The sequence below is a fragment of the Oncorhynchus mykiss genome, chromosome 32, assembly GCF_013265735.2.
Source record: "Oncorhynchus mykiss isolate Arlee chromosome 32, USDA_OmykA_1.1, whole genome shotgun sequence".
NCBI lineage: Eukaryota > Metazoa > Chordata > Actinopteri > Salmoniformes > Salmonidae > Oncorhynchus > Oncorhynchus mykiss.
Genome location: NC_050572.1, coordinates 18,504,094 through 18,511,591, shown reverse-complemented (window position 1 = coordinate 18,511,591; position 7,498 = coordinate 18,504,094).

Genomic DNA, 7,498 nt, shown 5'->3' with positions numbered 1-7,498 from the left:
ATTATGAATGTTGAAATCACTAAGAAAGCAATAGACATTATGCGTGTGCCAAAAATCATTATTTAGGGTTTATCCAGCTGACATATTTGAAAAGCTTTGAGGAATATGAATGTGAGGAAGGATCAGCAAGAGATAATGATTTGATGACTTCTACAGATGGAGTCCCTCATGGCAGCCTATTCCATATATAGTGCACTACTACCTTATAGGTCCTGGTTAAAAGTAGTGACCTACATAGGGGATAGGGTGCCATTTGGGAGGCTACTGGGGAGTCTTTGGATTGCGCTCTGCCAGCGGGAGTGCCAACATTGTATAGGAATGCAGTGGATAAGACATTTGACGAGATACTTGAGGGCTCCTGTTTGTAAAAAGCAGACGTTATGGCATCATGGCGTATAGCCTTGGTGCCGCAGAGTGACCTAAATGCAAGTAACCACATAGATTATGGTAAACAATCATATGGAATTGTGGTGGACTTGGAACTTTTTGAAGGTGTTTAAGGGGAAATTGAAATGGCATTCCAACCGACACGTTCCCTGTTTGTGTTTATTCCTGTGCTGGTGTTGGTTTGACTATGAAGACGGACGTCTGTGTGTTAATGAGTCCAACAACACAGTAAAGGTAACATATCTTTCTAGCCAACACTGACCACAAGGCTGATGTCATCTGTATTCCTACAAATCATCTACGTGCCTTGCGAAAGTATTCGGCCCCCTTGAACTTTGCGACCTTTTGCCACATTTCAGGCTTCAAACATAAAGATATAAAACTGTATTTTTTTGTGAAGAATCAACAAGTGGGACACAATCTTGAAGTGGAACGACATTTATTGGATATTTCAAACTTTTTTAACAAATCAAAAACTGAAAAATTGGGCGTGCAAAATTATACAGCCCCCTTAAGTTAATACTTTGTAGCGCCACCTTTTGCTGCGATTACAGCTGTAAGTCGCTTGGGGTATGTCTCTATCAGTTTTGCACATCGAGAGACTGACATTTTTTCCCATTCCTCCTTGCAAAACAGCTCGAACTCAGTGAGGTTGGATGGAGAGCATTTGTGAACAGCAGTTTTCAGTTCTTTCCACAGATTCTCGATTGGATTCAGGTCTGGACTTTGACTTGGCCATTCTAACACCTGGATATGTTTATTTTTGAACCATTCCATTGTAGATTTTGCTTTATGTTTTGGATCATTGTCTTGTTGGAAGACAAATCTCCGTCCCAGTCTCAGGTCTTTTGCAGACTCCATCAGACTCTTCCAGAATGGTCCTGTATTTGGCTCCATCCATCTTCCCATCAATTTTAACCATCTTCCCTGTCCCTGCTGAAGAAAAGCAGGCCCAAACCATGATGCTGCCACCACCATGTTTGACAGTGGGGATGGTGTGTTCAGCTGTGTTGCTTTTACGCCAAACATAACATTTTGCATTGTTGCCAAAAAGTAAAATTTTGGTTTCATCTGACCAGAGCACCTTCTTCCACATGTTTGGTGTGTCTCCCAGGTGGCTTGTGGCAAACTTTAAACGACACTTTTTATGGATATCTTTAAGAAATGGCTTTCTTCTTGCCACTCTTCCATAAAGGCCAGATTTGTGCAATATACGACTGATTGTTGTCCTATGGACAGAGTCTCCCACCTCAGCTGTAGATCTCTGCAGTTCATCCAGAGTGATCATGGGCCTCTTGGCTGCATCTCTGATCAGTCTTCTCCTTGTATGAGCTGAAAGTTTAGAGGGACGGCCAGGTCTTGGTAGATTTGCAGTGGTCTGATACTCCTTCCATTTCAATATAATCGCTTGCACAGTGCTCCTTGGGATGTTTAAAGCTTGGGAAATCTTTTTGTATCCAAATCCGGCTTTAAACTTCTTCACAACAGTATCTCGGACCTGCCTGGTGTGTTCCTTGTTCTTCATGATGCTCTCTGCGCTTTTGACGGACCTCTGAGACTATCACAGTGCAGGTGCATTTATACGGAGACTTGATTACACACAGGTGGATTGTATTTATCATCATTAGTCATTTAGGTCAACATTGGATCATTCAGAGATGCTGCACTGAAAGTAAAGGGGCTGAATAATTTTGCACGCCCAATTTTTCAGTTTTTGATTTGTTAAAAAAGTTTGAAATATCCAATACATGTCGTTCCACTTCATGATTGTGTCCCACTTGTTGTTGATTCTTCACAAAAAAATACAGTTTTATATCTTTATGTTTGAAGCCTGAAATGTGGCAAAAGGTTGCAAAGTTCAAGGGGGCCGAATACTTTCGCAAGGCACTGTACCTTCTTTAAAGTTCACCAGACATTATCCACCTATTTTGTAACATCAATGAATAATTTCAATGTAGGACATACACCCTGGAATCCTTAATTGATTTACAGAAGGAAATTTACTATGATCATGTCAGGTTTACTATTACTTTAAGATCTGCTAGACCTACTGCTTTATAAGAATTTACTGTAGTTAATTAGCATCTCCTTATTTTGTCTCCTGATGTAGTGTATGTTATTTTTATAGACTTAATTTATTATCCCACATTTATCTATACAACTGCATGGTCCTCTTTTCCAAATTAGACCCTGGTCACACGGACACGACTGAAATGCAAGAATGCACTATGCATCCGTCTTCCTGTCTATACATCAATTAATCATCCGACATTCATAAAAGTTCAAATCATTTCAACTTCTGACACAAAGAAATCATGGAGAAAGGACGGTTGTAGTGTGTTTTTATTTAGACATATTCCTAGTAAAAAGGAAGGGACTATGGGTTCGCTCCAAACCAAAAGTCCCTGTTGTTTATGCCATTTGTTTCTCAAAGATAATGACTCAACTCATTTTTAGGCAAGCAGTTTTGCATCTGTTATTACTGCGTCATCCTGTGTCATTTTGTGGACACAGTGACAGTTTCAGTTTCTGTGAAATAACACCTCAATCTACTGAGAGGATGTTGAGCTACAATACAATACAACATCAAACCAAGAAAGACAAACCGATCCAAAAAGTAATCATCATATTTAAAATGATCTATATATCAAATCAAATGTTATTTGCCACATGCTGTGAAAACAACAGGTGTAGGTCAGAACATCTACTTTCTGCATGACGCAAGCCATCTTTCCAACAATTGTTTACAGACAGATTATTTCACTTATAATTCACTGTATCACAATTCCAGTGGGTCAGAAGTTTACATACACTAAGTTGACTGTGCCTTCAAACTGCTTGGAAAATTCCAGAAAATGATGTCATGGCTTTAGAAGCTTCTGATAAGCTAATTGACATCATTTGAGTCAATTGGAGGTGTACCTGTGGATTTATTTCAAGGCCTACCTTCAAACTCAGTGCCTCTATGCTTGACATCATGGGAAAATCAAAAGAAATCAGCCAAGACCTAAAAGAAAAATAATTGTAGACCTCCACAAGTCTGGTTCATCCTTGGGAGCAATTTACAAATGCCTGAAGGTATTCATCATTCATCTGTACAAACAATAGTACGCAAGTATAAACACCATGGGACCACACATCCGTCATACCTCTCAGGAAGGAGACGCGTTCTGTCTCCTAGAGATGAACGTACTTTGGTGCGAAAAGTGCAAATAAATCCCAGAATAACAGCAAAGGACCTTGTAAAGATGCTGGAGGAAACAGGTACAAAAGTATCTATATTCACAGTAAAACGAGTCCTATATCGACATAACCTGAAAGGTCGCTCAGCAACCGCCATAAAAAAGCCAGACTACGGTTTGCAACTGCACATGGGTATCAAAGATCGTACTTTTTGGAGGAATGTCCTCTGGTCTGAAGATAGAAAAATAGGACTGTTTGGCCATAATGACCATTGTTATGTTTGGAGGAAAAAGGGGGATGCTTGCAAGCTGAAGAACACCATCCCAACCGTGAAGCACGGAGGTGACATCATCATGTTGTGGGGGTGCTTTGCTGCAGGAGGGACTGGTGCACTTCACAAAATAGATGGCACCATGAGGAGGAAAATTAAGTGGATATATTGAAGCAACATCTCAAGACATCAGTCAGGAAGTTGAAACTTGGTCGCAAATGGGTCTTCCAAATGGACAATGACCCCAAGCATACTTCCAAAGTTGTGGCAAAATGGCTTAAGGACAACAAAGTCAATGCATTAGAGTGGCCATCACAAAGCCCTGACCTCAATCCTATAGAATATCTGTGGGCAGAACTGAAAAAGCGTATGCGAGCAAGGAGGCCTACAAAACTGACAATTTTTGTATGTAAATTTAAAGGCAACTCTACCAAATACTAATTGAGTGTATGTAAACATCTGACCCACTGGGAATGTGATGAAAGAAATAAAAATCTGAAATAAATCATTCTCTCTACTATTATTCTGACATTTCACATTCTTAAAATAAAGTGGTGATCCTAACTGACCTAAGACAGAGACTTTTTACTAGGATTAAATGTCAGGAATTGTGAAAAACTGAGTTTAAGTGTATTTGGCTAAGGTGTATGTAAACTTCCGACTTCAACTGTAGTTAAAATTAGATGATTAAGGTGTGGTAACTATATTTTGACCATCTTTGTTTGTCTTTTTATTCATTTTTAATTAATTCACTTTGATAATTAGGAAATGATAATGCCACAAACCAGTTCTCCATACAGCTACCAGTTAGTGCCACGACACCGCTCATTTGGGAAAGAAATGTAAGGATGTTTTGCCTGAGTCTTGTTCATTTATTAACGTCTGCCTAAGTTACTGCCTAGAACTACTAGCCTGGACAACCGGACAACGGTTCTGGAACTGCGAGCCACAGCCGGGACCTCCCCTGTCCATTCAGGTGGTGGTTGGCAGCTTGCATAAATCCTACCAGGTTGACGATAAGACTGTGATTTTAGTTGTCTAAACGAGTTCATAGTACATCCTGATACCTTGCCTCGTAACTAGCTATGCCCCAGGGTACCCAGAGAGTGTGTCATAAAGATAGAAAAGCTCCTTTCTACCCTAGGGTATAAACATGTGAGTTTAGAATTTACATACTAGACTAAGTTGACCATGAGCTGCAGCTGAGGTCTACGACTAGTCATGACCCCGAAACACAACACGAGGTTGTTGAAGACAAAGGAAACGTCTTAACAATCAATGCTACAGTTCAGTACTGTATCTAAGAAGGTGAATTCAAGCAGGACCACCCGGTTATTCTTTTCATGTCACCGGTTGTCTACACGGCCCTCCTTCCCACGCTTGGAGCGTCGACATGGCTGAGTAGCCTCCTCAGAAGCCTACTCTCACAGAATGAGTGCAAGGAAACATACAACTTAGAAAAAGCACATTGTGACATCTTTTGGACAATCATAGACTTACACCCGATAAAGAAGGAAACGGCCATCGAAAGAACAAGGTGTGTCGGCCTAACCTATGCCAGTAAGCAGAACTTGGCACACAAACTATACTCAACGAAGACCTTCAACATGTAAATACAGGCATCACAATTTTTACCCATAAGAGTGGCAGTTCAGGGCAAGGTGTTAGTACTAAAACTAACCATAGTTTACAAATGATCCAGGTGTTGCTTTTCTCTCTTGCTCTTCCCTCTCTCTCTCTCTCTCTCTCTCTCTCGCTCTCTCTCTCTCTTTAAAAACCTCTTGTGACTAGGGGGCAGTATTTTCATTTTTGGAAAAATAACGTTCCCAAAGTAAACAGGATATTTTCTCAGGACAAGATGCTAGAATATGCATATAATTGACAGCTTAGGATAGAAAACACTCTAAAGTTTCCAAAACTGTACAAATATTGTCTGTGAGTATAACAGAACTGATATTGCAGGTGAAAGCCTGAGAAAAATCCTATCCGGAAGTGCCTCATGTTTTGAAAGCTCTGCGTTCCAATGCGCCCCTATTGAGCAGTGAATGGGCTATCGACCAGATAATTTTTTCTACGTATTCCCCAAGGTGTCTACAGCATTGTGACGTAGTTTTACACCTTTATGTTGAAGAATACCCGTAAGCGGCTACATTGTGTAAGTGGTCACCTGATGGCTCTCAGAGTGATTCTCGCGTAAAATACAGAGTGATTTCCGGTCGATTTCTCAGCCAAATGTGAAGAACAAACGGAGCTATTTCGCCTACAAAAACAATATTTTTGGAAAAAAGGAACATTGGCTATGTAACTGGGAGTCTCGTGAGTGAAAATATCCGAAGCTCATCAAAGGTAAACTATTTAATTTGATTGCTTTTCTGATTTTCGTGACCAAGTTACCTGCTGCTAGCTGGACATAATGCTATGCTAGGCTATCGATAAACTTACACAAATGCTTGTCTTGCTTTGGCTGTAAAGCATATTTTGAAAATCTGAGATGACAGGGTGATTAACAAAAGGCTAAGCTGTGTCTCAATATATTTCACTTGTGATTTTCATGAATAGGAATATTTTCTAGTAGTATTTATGTCCGTTGCGTTATGCTAATTAGTGTCAGTCGATGATTACGCTCCCGGATCCGGGATGGGGTGTCACTAGAGGTTAAAACTCCATCTTGTGTAACACGTGTCATATTGTGGTGGTCCGCTAGGGACCTGTCTAACCAATAACCTAGATTGTTTGTATATGTGTATCTTATGTTATCATTTGGCTTGTTAGGAAATAAATAATCAACTCAATTTGTGTGGTACGAAATTATTAGTGAGACCCGGGTTTGTGCACATTTACGAATTATGTTACGTTCAGAATGAGACTGATAATCACATAATAATAATAATAATAATAATTAATAATTATTCAATAAATAGCATGTCATCACATTAACGATAGCAATTTCACGACAACGTCATCATAGCTGAAGGCTTGGATACAAACAGCAATACAAAAATAATGCTACATAAACCCTCTCTATTTGACATGTCTTGCTGGTAGTGATGGCAGAGGCCGATGATGCAGCAAGCCAATTAACCACATTGCTAACGCAAGAATAGCTCATCTCCATAGGGCCTGCAGTATATGTGTCTGAGAGCGAGACAGTAGGAGTGTTACACCCTGATCTCTTTCACCAGTCTTTGTGCTTGTCTCCACTCCCCTCCAGGTGTTGCCCATCTTCCCCTGTGTATTTATGCCTGTGTTCTCTGTTTGTCTGTTGCCAGTTCGTCTCGTCTTGTCTTAACAGCTTTCTTTCCCGCCTTCCTTTTCCTAGTTTTTCCCGGTTCTGACCATTCTGCCTGCCCTGACACTGAGCCTGCCTGCCGCCCTGTACCTGCCTGACTCTGACCTGATCACAAACCTTTCACGAACAAAATCATCTGAGAACTGTACTATCCTCCTCCCGTTTCTGCATCTGGGTCATATCCTGAGTCGTGATAAGGAGAGAGAGAGAGAATAGAGAGAGAGAGAGAGAGAGAGAGAGAACATATGAAAGCAGGGTCTAACATAAAATAGCTAAAAAGGAAGTAACGACAGTGCCAAAATAAATCTAATCCAATTGTATTTGTCACATGAGTCAAATACACTAACAGTGAAATTCTTACTTATGGG